A 19530-nucleotide genomic window follows, 5' to 3' on the forward strand; every position below is an offset into this window, starting at 1 on the left:
AACGCACTGATCGTTCCCATCGGACGTTTTTTGCTGGTTCATACTCGCTGGCACCTGCACTGCGTGCAGCTTCTAAATTTATTTGCGAGATATCTTTTGATGCCAATGTCCGCTTAGGCGAAATATTTGCCCAGTAAATAACTCTACATATAGGTAGTCGAATTAAGTCGGGTGATGCTGAGGGAATTAGATTAGGAAGTGAGACACTTAAAGTAGTAAAGGAGTTTTGCTATTTGGGGAGCAAAATAACTGATGATGGTCGAAGTAGAGAGGATATAAAATGTAGACTGGCAATGGCAAGGAAAGCGTTTCTGAAGAACAGAAATTTGTTAACATCGAGTATAGCTTTAAGTGTCAGGAAGTCATTTCTGAAAGTATTTGTATGGAGTGTAGCCATGTATGGAAGTGAAACATGGACGATAAATAGTTTGGGCAAGAAGAGAATAGAAGCCTTCGAAATGTGGTGCTACAGAAGAATGCTGAAGATTAGATGGGTAGACCACATAACTAATGAGGAAGTATTGAATAGGATTGGGGAGAAGAGAAGTTTGTGGCACAACTTGACCAGAAGAAGGGATCGGTTGGTAGGACATGTTCTGAGGCATCAAGGGATCACCAATTTAGTATTGGAGGGCAGCGTGGAGGGTAAAAATCGTAGAGGGAGACCAAGAGATGAATACACTAAGCAGATTCAGAAGGATGTACGTTGCAGTAGGTACTGGGAGATGAAGAGGCTTGCACAGGATAGAGTAGCATGGAGAGCTGCATCAAACCAGTCTCAGGACTGAAGACCACAACAACAACAACATAGGTCCTGCTGTATGTTTGATGGCCGATTTGACAATTTATTAAGCAACATCAGCTTTTCGTTTCCTCATCGGTTTGTTACTTGACGATTGTAAATCGCAACTATCACAACTGAATGAATCACAATGAAATCTAGCCTTCACGTGTAAACCCCAGTCTACCGGTGTCGAATATTCGAACATTGTTGGCTGATTTATTCAGCATAAGTGAGAACAGTCGTGGTTAGAGATGAAAGACGCTATAAAGCGATGTCTGAATAACAACGGTCCAAGAAAAACGATAAAAAAAATGCAGGAACCCACCTTGGGTTAACGTTACCGCGCTTAGAATGTTGCGAAAACTCGCACTCCAAATTTCTTGCTAGGAAACTGATAGAGAATTGTTAACATCAATTCATACATCCGTTAAAAGTGCCATGCGTGAAGCCTACAATTATTTACGCTGTTAGATCTTAGAGAAGGATCTATTAGAAATTTCTGAGAAGTTTCCATCGCATGAAAAAACCTTCCAATAAATCTGTCATGGACCTGAGTAGTGTTGAATCTGGTGACAGCAGACACAAAGAATAAATAAATTCCACGTTTTGAAGTGCAGTAACACATGAGGATACTAACGTATCTGTCCCTGACAGTCGCAGAGATATCTTTTAAGGTCCTTAAATGTGCTAAACCATAATTTCACAGAAGCCCAGCTGCTAATGGTCACACGTCCGAAATTTCGATAGTGAGTTTTTTAAATAAATAATTTCACATTCAAACTGGACCGCGAAATTAGCGATGGCAGTATAGAAAAAGCCGTAAGAATACACATAGTTAGCGGAGTACCAGACTGTGGCCGAATTCCATTTACATTTTGCACTGTATATCCTCAGGAATTAGTACCTGTACTAGCTTCTGTTTATCGGGAATCATTTGCGCAGCGAAGACTTCCACGTAATTGGAGAAGGGCACATGTCACTCATGTTTCTCAAAAGGGCAATCAATCGTATTCACATAATTACAGATCACTATCGCTGACGTCCGTCTGTTACGGGATGCTAGCAATCCTAATAAATTCTAAGCTCAAACGCGACGCTCGTGGAGGAAAATTAGGTTTCGTCAAAGTGACATTCGTGTAACAAACAGCTTGCTTTGCTCTTACACAACATCTTGCAAAAAACAGATGTAGATCAACAGACAGACTACATTCCCTAAATTTACGAACAACGCTCGACGGTGTTTGTGCCTGGCTCGACCGTAAGGAACGTAACTCATTATTCTTGACAGGGAAAGTTCTACACTAACTGGAAGTAACATGGGATGTGTCCCAACGAGGCATAAGAATAGCTCTGCAGTTCGCAGTTCACATGAACAATTTATCAGATAGGATCAGAACAGCAGCATTGTAACTTTGATCGTACAGATGATGATGTATATCGTCATTGGTCGACAGTAAGGATTTGCAGAAAGAGATGAACAAAATTTCCATTTGTTCTAGCGAACAGCAGCTCTCTTAAAATGTGGATAAACGTAACATAATGTCTATAGTAAATGGAAAGAACCCGATAGTATCAGATCACAGTCGAGAACATCTTAAGCTCGTCACATCGTATAATGAGGTAATGCTACAGAACAGATATGAAATGGGACGATCTCATTAGTATTAGGGAATATGAAAGAGAGACTTAGAATGGCAGACATGGCGCTAGTTCGACAAATTCTGGAGTATTATTTCAGTGTTCGGAGTCGTTACCAGGTAGATTTTGACAACAGACTAGGAATATTTTCTGAGGATCGTAACAGATCGGTTTAGTCCATACGAATGTGTAACAGAAATGCTTAGAGAAATTAAATGGGATTCCTTGGAAGAATGGAAGAAATACGATGTGGTTCTCAGGAAACCCAGCTCGATGTATTTTGTGAACCTGTATTTGAAGAAGAAAGGGCACACATTATGCTCCTACAAAGGTGAGAGCGACTGGGGAACGTATAGAAGCATACAGACAGCCATGTTTCCACGTTCGATATGTGAGTGGAGTAGGAAAGGAAATCCATAACATAGTTACGATCAGATATTCCTCGTGCTTAGTATAGTAGCTTGCGTAATATATATGTAGATCTAAACTACAAGAGAGTGAACAAAAATATGAAAACACCTAACAAAACACATTACCATGCCTAATACGGTGTAGGTAAACTGTCCGCATTGAGAACAGCTTCCACTTATTTTGGAACGGGTGAATAAAGATTCTATATAGTTTTCAAGGGAATCGTATACCATTCCTCCTGCAAACTAATAGAAATTTTAAGTAACGATGACGGAGACGGATAGCGAACGAACACACTTCTCACAAAAGTAGACTACAAAAGCTAAGTAATATTGCAATCAGGTGGGTGTGGTGGCCAGGAAAGATCAGACAGTTCTTTTTCGTGCTCACAAAACGAATCCTGCACGATGAAATCCGTGGGAAGGGTGAGAAAGTCGTCCACGAACACAGCATCACGGTGGGGGTTAACATTGTGCCATAGGATAGAACTGATCAGTCAAAATGGTCACATAATCCTTGTCAGTAATGCACACTTGCAGAGTAACCATGCGGATAACGGAATACAACGATTAGCTACCCAAATCATCGTCTAACCCCCTCCATATTTCACTCTTCGAACGTAAACACTTCAGGAAGTTGGAAACAACGTCCAGCAAGACTCACTAAATCAAATTACTTTCTCCTATTGCTCTGTAGTCCACTTTTTATCCCTTTACCACCACGTTTTCCCGTTACTGGAATGTGCATCATTGATGTGTGATTTTTGAAATCTAGCTCACCCTGCAGTTTCCAGCTTATGGAAACGCTTTCGCCTTGTTATAGTGCTGAAAGGGCTCGCGAGTGCGACATTCAGTTCCACAGTGACTTTTGCTATCTTGTCCTCTAATTTTTCGTCACAGTTCTCTTTAATGGCCGTCTGTCACAATCAATTCACCACACACTTTCGTTCGCTTTGTGGCTTAACGGAAGATGTTCCTCCGTTTTCTTAATGCGGTATGTATATTTTAGATACGGAGCCTTTTGAAACACTAGACGCCTTAGCTACACTATGTGATCAAAGGTATCCGGACACCTGGCTGAAAATGACACAAGTTCGTGGCACCCTCCATCGGTAATGCTAGAATTCAATATGGTGTTGGCCCACCCTAAGCCTTGATAACAGCTTCCACTCTCGCAGGCATACGTTCATTCACGTGCTGGATGGTTCCTCCGCGAATTGCAGCCCATTCTTGACGGAGTGCTGCACTGAGGAGAGGTATCGATGTCGGTTGGTGAGGCCTGGCACGAAGTCGGCGATCCAAAACATCCCAAAGGTATTCTATATGATTCTGATTAGGGCTCTTTGCAGGCCAGTCTATTTCAGGGATGTATTGTCGTGTAACCACTCCGCCACAGGCCGTGAACGAGGAACAGTCGCTCGATCGTGATAAAAGACGCAATCGCCATCCCCGAATTGCTCTTCAACAGTGGGTGGGAACCAAGAAGGTGCTTGAAACATCAATGTAGTCGTGTGCTGTGATAGTGTCACGCAAAACCACAAGGGGTGCAAGCCAACTACATGAAAAACACGACCACACCGTAACACCACCGCCTCCGAATATTACTGTTGGCACGACATACGTTGGCAGATGACGTTCACTAGGCATTCGCCATATCCACACCCTGCCATCGGATCGTCACATTGTGTACCGTGATTCGTCACTCCACACAACGTTTTTCTACTGTTCAATCGTCCAAACTTTACACTCCTAACACCAAGCGAGGCGTCATTTGGCATTTAGCGGCGCAATGTGTCGCTTATGAGCAACCGCTCTACCATGAAATCTACGTTTTCTCACCTCCCGCCTAACTGTCATAGTACTTGCAGTTGACACTAATGCAGTTTGGAATTCCTGTGTTATGGTCCGGATAGATGTCTGCCTATTACACATTACGCCCCTGTTCAACTGTCGGCGGTCTCTGTCAGTAAACAGACGAGGTCGGCCTATACGCTTTTGTGCTGTGAGTGTCCCTTCACGTGCCACTTCACTATCCCATCGGAAACACTGGAACTAGGGACGCTTAGGAATGTGGAAATCTCGCGTACAGAGGTATGACACAAGTGGCACCCAATCACCTGACCACGTTCGAAGTCCGTGAGTTCTGTGGAGCGTACCAGTCTGCTCTCTCACGATGTCTAATGAATACTGAGGTCGCTGATATGGAGTACCTGGCAGCAGGTGGCAGCACAATGCACCTAATATGAAAAACGTATGTTTTTGCGGGTGTCCGGATACCTTTGATCGCGTAGTGTACCTTTCTGACAGAAGCAATCAGCATACGGGTACGAACAGTTTGTCCTCATTAGATGCCATTTGACTCCAACGTATAGCAGTCGCAGTTACACAGAACTTCGTTCTGATCTGGACTGACATTGACAATGTTTAGAGGACATTGCACTGACGCTGTTCGTGGCTTCGCTAGCATCTGCATTTATGTCAAGCATGCATTTCTGTCGGTGTTTCCATATTTTTTCCAATCCCTGTTCAATAGAGTACTCATATTCCATGGATCACGCGGGAATGCGTCTCTGGGGCAACGAAGGAATATAAGGCAGTACACTGAACTGAAGCTCAAATGGTTCAAATGGCTCTTAGCACTATGGGACTTAACATCTGTGGTCATCAGTCCCCTAGAACTTAGAACTACTTAAACCTAACTAACCTAAGGACATCACACACATCCATGCCCGAGGCAGGATTCGAACCTGCGACCGTAGCAGTCGCGCGGAACTGAAGTGCCATACAAATTAAATGCCTCAAAATTAAATACTGTAACGTTACAATATTAATATTAATTACAGTAGGGAAAATATAAAGGGTTATCAACCTCCAAATATTTGCTTCAAAAGAGCAGATGGATCTCCAGAAACAAATACTCAAGAAAACTGCAAAATTATTAAAAACTGATTTGATAAACTGCTCAATTGCGAGAAACCTGAAGAAAAATCACACTTCACGAATACAGGACCAAACCCATACTCAGGACTCCCTACAGTAACAGAAGTAGAGGAGATTATAGGACAACAAGAAACAACAGAGCCCCAGGAAAGACGGTGTTATCTCCGAGATCTGGAAACTCAAAGACCAAACCATCAAGAAGAAAATCCATAAAATCCTCAAAGAAATACGGAAAGCAGAGGAAATTCTACAGGAATGGAAATGCGCTTTGACGAAGCCGCTCCACAAAAAGGGCGAGAAAGCAGATCCTAATAACTGCAGAGATATCTCATTGTTACTAGTCACCTACAAAATTCTCTCCAATGCATTACTCAACAAAATAGAACCACGAGCTGAAACAAAGAAGGATGAATACCAAGCAGGCTTCACTAGGGGATGGTCCTGTACTGAACAAATTTGGAACCTGCAAACGGTCCTGAAGGTCAAGCAGATGGACAACAGTGTAATCACATTCGTGGACTTTAAGAAGGCGTACGGTTCCATAGACAGGCAGACTCTCCTTGACACACTAGGAGAATACGATGTAGACAGAAAAACTAGGAATCCGATACAACATATAATTATAGACACCACATCGAAAATGAAATTTATGGGAGAAATCTCAGATGCTTTTCAGATACATACAAGGCTCACCGCTTTTATTCAACATTGTCTTGGACACAATTATCAAGCAGGAGGAAGAAAAAGTGAAATGAACTCAGTTAAGAAGAACATGTGCAAACAAGTCGATCATAACATACCTTGAATTTACAGTTGTCCTGATAATACTCAGTAACAATAGACAAGAAGCACTGTAATACATAAGGTCTCTGCCAAAACAAGTCTACAGATATCATACGAGAAAATGCAATACATGGAAAGCAAGGACAGACAACAACAGACATGGAAAGCAAGGACAGACAACAACAGACAAGCAATGCATACGAAATATGGCGAGGTTAACAGAGTGGAAAAATTCAAATATTTTGGTGAATGTATACAAGTAGGAGGATCTAACAAGGCATCCAAAAAAGAAAGTCCAGAAAATTTTCAGAAAGCATACGAACAGACGTGGACGCAGTATAATAAAAGAAATATTTCCAGACAAACCAAACTCAGGCACTACAGCACAGTTGTACTACCAGAAGCAATCTACACATCAGAAACGACCACAGTTAGAGCACTGCGCATCACAGAGACAGAAAAAATAGAACGTAAAATCCTCAGAAAAACTTTTGACTCAGCATGAAGATATGAAGAGACCAAAGTATTATATATGCGCGGAGAGACACGATCTGAAAACGCTGGCCCACGTACTATGGACACATAACAGAATGAAAAAAAAAGAATCAGAGGATTTTTGATGTAGTAAAGCTCAATGAAAAATAGTTTCAAGAAAAAGAAGAATACTTGAAACAAGTAGGGATCAGCACTGAAATCAAAAATTAGAGATAAATTCAGAAAGAAAGTTGTAAACACGCAAAATTTGGACAGAGCAAAGGAAACACGAACACAGTCAAAGAATAAAGAGGTTTTTGGAAGAGAAAAAGAAGAAGAAAACTAGAAAGCAATGAATAATCATCTAACATTCAAGCTAACCACTGTCCTGGAGCCAAAATATCTCATACTACCAATAATACAAATAATAATAATAATTACAGTTTACATTAAATTATTAATTTAATAATTTTGTTGAGTAAAAGAAGTTGCTCAAATCAAAGTTCTTTAATCGAATATTAATCTCCTTCTGCCCTCCCTTCTGTACAAATGCTGAGGTCCTTGTATCGGCTATATTCGGTCCTAAAGTTATATTAATTCTTCTGCACAAGTCTTTGAGAAAAGATAAATATAGATTGCAACATACATGTACCGTAAAGCCCTATCACAGCTATTGATGTCTTCGAATATCGTTGATTAAAAGTTTTAGAGATATAACCGCCCAGCAACACTAAGTGAAAGACAGTGCAAATGTCGAGCATATCATCGGCTTTATTCACATCAATGGTTGCAGGAACACTTACACTTGACCTTCATATTTTTTTCTGGATAAATATGGCAGATAATCAAATTAAAAATATATTCAATGTTTTCTTTTAGTTTCGCTTGATTGTGAGGCAAATGAAGGAACTTAAGATGCCATCCCAATTCGGACTCTTATGTCGCTGTACCAATTCGCTTGGTATTTCACTCAATAACGTTAGGTTTTACTGCGGTTCGTATCTCGAACAGGAAATGATGAAACAGGAAAAAAGTCTGTCTAATACTGCCCGAGTCATGCAGGTGATAAGCTTTACTCTCGCACCAACAAAAATGGTGTACTTTCATTATTTTTTTCTAGAACGTAGAGCTTCGCTTTAGTTTGAGTGAATTTTAGAACTTTAAATCTCCTCCAGATTATTGTCAACTGGGAACTCTTTTTCCTCACACCAAATCGCTGGTATTACTCTGAATATTGAGTCATTTACTTATTTGATGTATCAGAACAATAAATTACCATCGCATATAATACTAAGGCATACTTCACTTCGATTATGTCCTTCGCTGCGTTGGTCAACTCATTAGGATAGTCTAATTACACAGAACTAGTTTACAGTACGATGTTAATTAATTATTTCACTTTATTACTTTTCAATGTATGTCTTGTGAAAATGTTGCGCCTGTGAACAAAGCCAGTGATCTAATTTAGATTGTGAAGGACTGAAATAGAGAATTCGGCAGACAGGTGGCAGGGTGACTGTGGAAGGGGGACAGTGAAATGTTAAGCGCCCCACCCACCCATTTCCACCACGCCTTCCCCCAGAGCGGACGCCTGAAACCGCCGCCCCACCATTAGGCGGTGAACTTCAAAGCCGGTGGCTCAGAATGTTAACGACTGACATTTTTCACGAAGGCGCTCGGGACCCAATAAGCTCCTGAATTAAGAAACTTTATGAATGCAACTGTGCTTTTAAAAGTTTTTAATCTGCCACGAACAAGGATGAATGCCGGCAACCTGTAATATTCAACGAAATTTCCACATTGACACTGACATTTCCTCCGTACCTTCAGATGCATCTCACTTCATAAACTTTTCCCATGGAGATTGCTACCGATGTGGGCCGATATGGCGGTACATGCAACCTGGAAACGACTAGCTTTTTATTCTCTTCTCTGATGAAATCATCCGGGTATTATTTTATGCCACAGCTTCCTTTCACGCAGCCGTACGAAGAGTCGGGTATAATAAACATCTTAAATATTTCCTCAATTTGTGTGTTCTTATGTTCACAGAACCCGCCGGCTGCTGTGGCCGAGCGGTTCTAGGCGATTCAGTCTGGAACCACGCGACCGCTACGGTCGCAGTTTCGAATCCTGCTTCGGGCACGGATGTGTGTGATGTCCTTAGGTTAGTTAGGTTTAAGGAGTTCTGAGTTCTGGGGGAATGATGTCATCAGATGTTACGTCCTTAGTGCCGAGAGCCATTTGAACAGAAACTACATCAACAAAAGACCTGTTCGTAGCTAATGACAAAGTTTCTATTACGCTAATCTCACGTTTCTATTGCAACACACCTTTAAAGTGATGTTCTTTTTGTACTTTGTGGTGACTGTACTCACGACTCCAGGGAATGCCGCACCAGTATCGAAAAGCTGCGGCCCAAACACTCGTAGCAAGGAAGCTGTATGAATTATACCGAGGCCCGCCAGGGGCCGCAGCTGCCGACCTAGGGGCATCACGTGTGTGGATAGCGATTGGCCGATGCCTCGTTAAACACCGGAGCAGTGAGCTACGGCGGACCGTTCTCTTCAGGACGCCGAGTCGTGTACTGTCTCCAGTTACTGCCGAGTCTACCAGCTGCAGTGTTCGTTCATCGTCCCGGAGACTTAGGCTACGTATGCATCGTAGGCCAGCCCTGGACTCTACGTAGGCATCACTCAGAGGCACAATGACAGAACTTTAATATTTTAGAGGACTTGTAATAATTCCAATCGTCGAACTGTGCTGGACATTTCACAAGAAGAAGTATCATTTAAGTTGAGTATTTCTCCATATTATACAAATATCATTTTATTAGTAATTGTTGGGAATCTTTCTGATTAAAGATAACTCACGCCGTCCTCCTGCATTCCCAACATACTTCATCTATGCGAGTGTGTACGAATTTGATACCATCGTCAACTAAAAGAGGTTTAAGGTTTTAATGCAAGAACGGTGTGAGGTACTGCAAGAAACAATATAAGAGATTTGGCCAAGAGATAAGGTGAAACATTCCAGTAGAATAAATAAAAGAAATAATGATTGAACTTAATGCGTTTAGACGATAACCCTCCCGTCTATAATAAAATAATTTAACTTACTTTCCTTCTAATGAAAGAAAGAAAGAGAATTGAACTTTTTGTGCCTTGCAGCTTTCCCATCTGGACTTGATTTTGACAACGTGTTTGAGCTGATAGTCTTTAGCGTACACAATATTTTACGCCTTGTGCCTTTTTGGTAACAATATTAATGTGACTGATCAAAAGAAGATTATTTCGACGTGAACACATAAGCTTACGCCGTGGCCCTTAGTACTGTCTGTCTATGAAAACACACACACACACACACACACACACACATATATACATATATATATATATATATATATATATATATATATATATATATATTCCTTACCATTTATTTTACTGGGTCGCCTCTGGGTAACGTCATCTGACGGCATGTCTAAATATACTCACTCTCATCTACTGTTGATAATTATGTGGGTTGTCATTCACTTAGTAGGATTGCAAATATGTGAGATAAAATTGCACTTATTATTCATTTGCTTTTTTGACTGAAGTTTCTGGTGCAAAATCCAATGACATTATTAAACAAAAAAATTGAGAAAACCCAACAAAAGATAAATCTTGTGGTTACTAGGTTCAATGAAATATAATACGATATTAACTGAGATAAAGTGATCTATTCTGAAAAGATAGAATATAAATTTTTAACTCTTTATAATGATTTAATTTATAAAACTTTGGTTTGATGATCGTTTAATAAAACAGATTAAAAATGTAACAACGAAATTACAACATGGAGTTAGCGCTTAAATACCTTTGATGTCTTCATAAATAATTACCAATTATATACTTGTAGTATTCTTCAAGTAATATATAGCTGGTGGCGAACAGGCACACCGCTCTGCCTCTACAAAATTCAAATGGCTCTGAGCGCTATGGGACTCAACTACTGTGGTCATCAGTCCCCTAGAACTTAGAACTACTTAAACCTAACTAACCTAAGAACATCACACACACCCATGCCCGAGGCAGGATTCGAACCTGCGACCGTAGCAGCAGCGCGGCTCCGGACTGGAGCACCTAGAAACGTACGGCCACCTCTGTCTCTACACACAACTTCACTGCACAAAGGTTGAATCAAGAGTGTTCTATCGACAATGCTGTGCGCTTCTCGCCGCGCTCCCTATGTATCAATGCGCCAACAAAGAGCTTGGTGCGGATACTTCACTGTCACCATCGATACGCAAAGAACTTGAATAAATTTTACAAGACTTTTTTTAACATCTTTCTTACATACTATAATAGTTGTTTACATATTTCTTAGCTTATAAATACTTTTCATCAGTTTATTACTTTGATTTACTTATGTTTTGGCCTGGTTGATTTTCTGTTGATTAATTTCAAAGGTACTACGATTTCTTCGTTAACCATTTCCCATTCTCTGTAAATTATTTTAGAAATAAAGATACAAAGGGATCACAGACATCAGCTGCGAGTGGACAGTGATTTAAATCAGTGGGTAAGGTTGAAAATTTGTGCCGAATCGGGATTCGAAACCGGGTCTCCTACTTACTAAGCAGATGCACTGACCCCTTCGTTCACGGAGTAACCTAACACACCTCCCGTCGGATCCAAATTCTCAGCCTGTCCATCCAGTACGAATGTAGTGCCGCTTACCCATTATCATCATTACTCGCGGCAAATCGATGATTCCTGTAGGAGTTCGACTCTTGTGTGGATCTTCACGGAAGAGATCATTGACCAGCACACAGGTGGCCGCTAGAACTGGAACGCTTTGGTGACAACAACTGGAATAATGGCAATTATTGCTATTTTTTAAACGAAACATCTTTACGTGTAATGTCCTGCTCACTTTCTCCACATCCATCTTATGTAATGCATGATGACGCTTGTGTTTCAAGCCTGTGTCACCGTACCAGTGCCGGAGTCCAGCGGAAAGTCATGACACTAACACTACTAACAAGCAAACACTGCAGCACACCGTCTGGTTACCATTCTTATAAAGTTCGGCGATTGTAAGGCGAATAGCTTCCAGTCTAGAATGGCTCAAGAAGCGAATGTTTAATTATAACCGCACCCTGTTTTGCACTTGGACGTTCAGGATCGTGAAACCACATCATGCACCTTTAGGTTGGATCTGTGCTTGTTCACAACGACACAAGTATGCACAAGACGTCTGAGAAACGACGTCTCAAAGAAAATGGACTCTGGGTTTGGCGACCATTGTTGAGGATTCCCTTGACGCAGAAACATAGAGAGCTCACCTGCAGGTGTGTACTAATGTCAAGCACTGTAGATTCGTCTGGTACTAGGCCGTCTTTTAAGCAGAGCATACAGCATTACGATGGATAGAAGGCTGTAGGCTACGACGAAAATAGAACTTCGCCGGATCGAAATCGTCATCATCGTATAGGCCCGGCACTTGAGGCGATGCTGAGGAGGCCCGTGGATACTCAACACGATCACTTCTGCATCACTTTCCCGGTAACTGCGACATATACTCAGGTGTCCATAATCATGGTATACCGGTAAGCACCTATAGAGATAGCGGTGGTGTCGCATACACAAGGTATAAAAAGGCAGTGAATCGGTGGAGCACTCAATTTTACTCAGGTGATTCATGTGAATACAGTTCCGACGTGACTATGGCCGCAAGACAGACATTAACAGAATTTGAAAACGGTATGGTAGTTGGGGCTAGACACATCAGACATTCCATTTCGGAAACCGTTAGAGAAGTCAAAACTACGAAATCCACAGTGTCAAGAGTGTGCCAAGAATACCAAATTTCAGGCATTACCTCGTTGTTGTTGTTGTGGTCTTCAGTCCTGAGACTGGTTAGATGCAGCTCTCCATGCTACTCTATCCTGTGCAAGCTTCTTCATCTCCCAGTACCTACTGCAGCATACATCCTTCTGAATCTGCTTAGTGTATTCATCTCTTGGTCTCCCTCTACGATTTTTTTCCCTCCACACTTCCCTCCAATACTAAATTGGTGATCCCTCGATGACTTAAAACATGTCCTACCAACCGATCCCTTCTTCTAGTCAAGTTGTGCCACAAGCTCCTCTTCTCCGCAATTCTATTCAATACCTCCTCATTAGTTATGTGATCTACCCATCTAATCTTCACCATTCTTCTGTAGCACCACATTTCGAAAGCTTCTATTCTCTTCTTGTCTAAAGTATTTATCGTCCACGTTTCACTTCCATACATGGCCACACTCCATACAAATACTTTCAGAAACGACTTCCTGACGTTTAAATCTATACACGATGTTATCAAATTTTTCTTCTTCAGAAACGCTTTCCTTGCCATTGCCAGTCTACATTTTATATCCTCTCTACTTCGACCATCGTCAGTTATTTTGCTCCCCAAATAGCAAAACTCCTTTACTACTTTAAGTGTCTCATTTCCTAATCTATTTCCCTCAGCATCACCTGACTTAATTCGACTACATTCCATTATCCTCGTTTTGCTTTTGTTGATGTTCATCTTATACCCTCCTTTCAAGACACTGTCCATTCCATTCAGCTGCTCTTCCAAGTCCTTTGCTGTCTCTGACAGTATTATAATGTCATCGGCGAACCTCAAAGTTTTTATTTCTTCTCCATGGATTTTAATACCTACTCCGATCTTTTCTTCTGTTTCCTTTATTGCTTCCTCAATATACAGATTGAATAACATTGGGGATAGGCTACCACCCTGTCTCACTCCCATCCCAACCCCTGCTTCCCTTTCATCCCCCTCGACTCTTATACCTGCCATCTGCTTTCTGTACAAATTGTAAATAGCCTTTCGATCCCTGTATTTTACCCTGCCACCTTCAGAATTTCAAAGAGAGTATTGCTATCAACATTGTCAAAAGCTTTCTCTAAGTCTACAAATGCTAGAAACGTAGGTGTACCTTTCCTTAATCTATCTTCTAAGGTAAGTCGTAGGGTCAGTATTGCCTCACGTGTTCCAACATTTCTACGGAATCCAAACTGATCTTCCCCGAGGTCGGCTTCTACCAGTTTTTCCATTCGTCTGTAAAGAATTGGCGTTAGTATTTTGCAGCTGTGACTTATTAAACTGATAGTTCGGTAATTTTCACATCTGTCAACACCTGCTTTCTTTGGGATTAGAATTATTATATTCTTCTTGAAGTCTGAGGGTATTTCGCCTGTCTCATACATCTTGCTCACCAGATGGTAGAGTTTTATCAGGACTGGCTCTCCCAAGGCTGTCAGTAGTTCTAATGGAATGTTGTCTACTCCGGGGGCCTTGTTTCGACTCAGGTTTTTCAGTGCTCTGTCAAACTCTTTACGCAGCATCATATCTCCCATTTCATCTTCATCTACATCCTATTCCATTTCCATAATATTGTCCTCAAGTACGTCGCCCTTGTATAGACCCTCTATATCTTCCTTCCACCTTTCTGCTTTCCCTTCTTTGCTTAGAACTGGGTTTCCATCAAAGCTCTTGATATTCATGCAAGTGGTTCTCCTTTCTCCAAAGGTCTCTTTAACTTTCCTGTAAGCAGTATCTATCTTACCCCTAGTGAGATAAGCCTCTACATCCTTACATTTGTCCTCTAGCCATGCCTGCTTAGCCATTTTGCATTTCCTGTCGATCTCATTTTTGAGACCTTTGTATTCCTTTTTGCCTGCCTCATTTACTGCATTTTTATATATTCTCCTTTCATCAGTTAAATTCAATATTTCTTCTTTTACCCAAGGGTTTCTACTAGGCCTCGTCTTTCTACCTATTTGATCCTCTGCTGCCTTCACTATTTCATCCCTCATTGCTACCCATTCTTCTTCTACTGTATTTCTTTCCCCCCTTCCTGTCAATTGTTCCCTTATGCTCTCCCTGAAACTCTGTACAACCTCTGGTTTAGTCAGTTTATCCAGGTCCCATCTCCTTAAATTTCCATCTTTTTGCAGTTTCTTCAGTTGTAATCTACCGTTCATAACCAATTGATTGTGTTCAGAGTCCACACTGCCCCTTGAAATGTCTTACAGTTTAAAACCTGGTTCCTAAATCTGTGTCTTACCATTATATAATCTATCTGATACCTTCTGGCATCTCCAGGGTTCTTCCATGTATACAACCTTCTTTCATGATTCTTGAACCAAGTGTTAGCTAAGATTAAGTTGAGCTTTGCGCAAAATTCTACCAGACAGCTTCCTCTTTCATTTCTTAGCCCCAATCCATATTCATCTACTATGTTTCCTTTTCTCTCTTTTCCTACTGACAAATTCCAGTCATCCATGACTATTAAATTTTCGTCTCCCTTCACTACCTGAATAATTTCTTTTATTTCATCATACATTTAATCTATTTCTTCATCATCTGCAGAGCTAGTTGGCATATAAATTTGTACTACCGTTGTAGGCGTGGGCTTTGTGTCTATCTTGGCCACAATAATGCGTTCACTATGCTGTTTGTAGTAGCTTACCCGCGCTCCTATTTTTTTATTCATTATTAAACCTACACCTGCATTACCCCTATTGGCTTTTGTATTTATAGCTCTGTATTCACCTGACCAAAAGTCTTGTTCCTCCTGCCACCGAACTTCACTAATTCCCACTATATCTAACTTTAACCTATCCATTTCCCTTTTTAAATTTTCTAACCTACCTGTCCGATTAAGGGATCTGAGATTCCACGCTCCGATCCGTAGAACGCCAGTTTTCTTTCTCCTGATAACGACATCCTCTTGAGTAGTCCCCGCCCGGCGGTCCGAATGGGGGCTATTTTACCTCCGGAATATTGTACCCAAGAGGACGCCATCATCATTTAATCATACAGTAAAGCTACATGCCCTCGGGAAAAATTATGGCTGTAGTTTCCCCTTGCTTTCAGCCGTCCGCAGTACCACAACAGCAAGGCCATTTTGGTTAGTGTTACAAGGCCAGATCAGTCAATCATCCAGACTGTTGCCCCTGCAACTACTGAAAAGGCTGCTGCCCCTCTTCAGAAACCACATGTTTGTCTGGCCTCTCAACAGATACCCCTCCGTTGTGGTTGCACCTACGGTACGGCTATCTGTATCGTTGAGGCACGCAAGCCTCCCCACCAACGGCAAGGTCCATAGTTCATGGGGGGAGGGCACCTCACATCATGAATAACCCAGTGGCGACGACCTTCACTTAATAATCGAGAGCAGTGGCGTTTTCGTAGAGCTGCTAGCACTAACAGACGGGCAGCACTGTGTGAAATTACAACACAATACAACATGGGGGTACGACGGACGTATCCATGTGGTGAGTGAGGCGAAATAGGCTACAGCTACTGGAGACGGACGCGAGTGCCTTTGCTAACAACACAACATCGCCAGCAGCGTCTCTCCTGGGCTGCTGCCAGAACAGTTAGACCCTAGACGATTGAAAAACCGTGGCCTGGTCAGAGAAGCCTCTGCTATAGTTGGTAAGAGCTGATGGCAGGGTACGAATGAGGCGCAGAACACAAGAAGCCATGGCCCCAAGTTGTCAGAAAGACACTGCGCAACTTTGTGGTGGCTCCATAACGGTTCAGACCGTATTTACGCGAAATGGACTGGGTCTTCTGGTCAAATCGAACCGATAGTTGCCTTAAAATTTGTCACCTTCGGCTACCTTAGGATCATTTGCAGTCACTCACAGACCTCATGTTTCAAACAACGGTGGTATTTTATGGATGACAAAGCGGAATGTCACAGTTGTTCGAAGGACATTCTGGACAATTCGGACCAATGATTTTACCCCTCAGATCGCCGACATCAGCCCCATCGAACATTTTTGAAACATAATCGAGAGGTCAGTTCGTGACCAAAATTTTGCACCGTCAACACTTCCGCAATTATGGACGGCTGTAGAGAAAGCATGACTCAATATTCCTGCAGGAGACTTAGAGCGACTTGTTGACTCAATGCCACGTCGAGTGCACTAGACTGGACAGAAGGAGGCCCGACACGATATTAGAAGGTGTCCTATAACTTCTGATTTGATGACGGTAGACGTGTTCTATCTCCGTGGCGTTACCTTTCAACAAGATAGTGGAAGACTGCACATTGACCATGCTCAATACGGAGATAGCAAATGTTCCACGTTCTGCAGACCTCCGAACCAATGGAAACTTCTGGTAATGGGTTATTGACAGTCGTGAATTCTGGCACAGATTAAAAAAAAATGGTTCAAATGGCTCTGAGCACTATGGGACTTAACATCTATGGTCATCAGTCCCCTAGAACTTAGAACTACTTAAACCTAAGTAACCTAAGGACATCACACAACACCCAGTAATCACGAAGCAGAGACAATCCCCGACCCCGCCTGTCTGGCACAGACCTGAACCAGGACGCATTGACTGACTCGTATGTGTGATCCAAGCCGAGACTATCTCCATGCCTAACCGTGTTGGAATCATTGTCCCTACCGGAGATGGCAACACTGTGTAGTAAATCACTTACAAATTCCATATTGTAGTGCTTCTGCTACATAGTACACTTAGAGGAGGCAAAGTTTCGTTGTAAATTTAATGGCTAGAAATGGAAGTACCACGTACTCTTATGCCTCCTATAAGCTTAGGTGACAAAAGTCATAGGATACCTCCTAATATCGTTTTGCTCGGCGTAGTGCAACATTTCGCCATGGCATGGTCTCAACAGTTCATTGGAAGTCCCTTGCAGAAATATTCAACCATTCTGTCTCTATATCCGTCCATAATTGGGGAAGTGTTGCCAGCGCAGGATTTTGTGCACGAACTAACCTCTCGAGTACGTCCCATGAATTTTCGATGGGATTCAAGTCAGACGACTGGGCAGCCAAATCATTCGTATGAATTGTCCGGAATGTTTTTCAAGCCAACCGCGAACAATTGTGACATGGTGCATTGTTATCCATAAAAATACCATCGTTTTGGGAAGATAAAGTCCTGGACGGCTGCAAATCGTATCTAGGCACCAGAAGGTAGCAGTTTCCAGTCAATGATCATTTCAGTTTGACCAGAGGACGCAGTCCATTTCATGTGAACACAGCCGACACCATTATGGAGCCACCACAAAGTTGCACATTGCTTTGTTGACAACTTCGGGCCATGGCTTCAAGGGTTCCGCGCCGCACTCGAACCCTACTATCAGCTTTTACCAACTGAAGAAGAGACTTATCTGACCAGGCCACGGTTTTCCAGTCTAGGGTCAAACCGATATGGCCACGAGCAAAGGAGAGGCGCGGGGAGCAGCGCGCCCGGCGATGCCGTGTTGTTAACAAAGATACTGGCGTCGGTCGTCTGCTGCCATGGCCCTTCAGCGTCAAATTTAGCCGCACTGTCCTAACAGATATATTTCAGGAAGTGTTGCTCGTCTCTTAGCGCTGACAACTCTACGCAAACGCCGCTGCTCTCGGTCGTTGACTAAAGGTCGTCGGCCAGTGTGTTGTCCACCGTGAGAGTTAATGCCTCAGATTTGGTGTTTTCAGCACTCTCTTTACAATGTGAATCTCGGAATGTTGAATTCCCTAACGGTTTCGGAAATGAAATGTACCATGCTTCTAACTCCAATCACCATTACGCTTTGACTGTCTGTTCATTCCCGTCGTGCGGCCATAATTGGGTCGCAAACGTTTTCACGTGAATCATGTGAGTACAAATGAGGGCCCCGCCAATGTAAAGCCCCTTTGTACCTTGTGTACTGGATATGACCGCCATCTGTACACAGGGTGTTACAAAAATGTACGGTCAAACTTTCAGGAAACTTTCCTCACACACGAATAAAGAAAAGATGTTATGTGGACATGTGTCCGGAAACGCTTAATTTCCATGTTAGAGCTCATTTTAGTTTCGTCAGTATGTACTGTACTTCCTCGATTCACCGCCAGTTGGCCCAATTGAAGGAAGGTAATGTTGACTTCGGAGGCTTGTGTTGACATGCGACTCATTGCTCTACAGTACTAGCATCAAGCACATCAGTACGTAGCATCAACAGGTTAGTGTTAATCACAAACGTGATTTTGCAGTCAGTGCAATGTTTACAAATGCGGGGTTGGCAGATGCCCATTTGATGAATGGATTAGCAAGGGGCAATAGCCGTGGCGCGGTACGTTTGTATCGAGACAGATTTCCAGAACGAAGGTGTCCCGACAGGAAGACGTTCGAAGCAATTCATCGGCGTCTTATGGGACACGGAACATTCCAGCCTATGACTCGCGACTGTGAAAGACCTAGAACGACGAGGACACCTACAATGGACGAGGCAATTCTTCGTGCAGTTGACGATAACCCTAATGTCAGCGTCAGAGAAGTTGCTGCTGTACAAGGTAACGTTGACCACGTCACTGTATGGGGAGTGCTACGGGAGAACCAGTTGTTTCCGTACCATGTACAGCGTGTGCAGGCACTATCAGCAGCTGATTGGCCTCCACGGGTACACTTCTGCGAATGGTTCATCCAACAATGTGTCAATCCTCATTTC

Source organism: Schistocerca americana, chromosome 2, assembly GCF_021461395.2.
Source record: "Schistocerca americana isolate TAMUIC-IGC-003095 chromosome 2, iqSchAmer2.1, whole genome shotgun sequence".
Taxonomy (NCBI): Eukaryota; Metazoa; Arthropoda; class Insecta; order Orthoptera; family Acrididae; genus Schistocerca; species Schistocerca americana.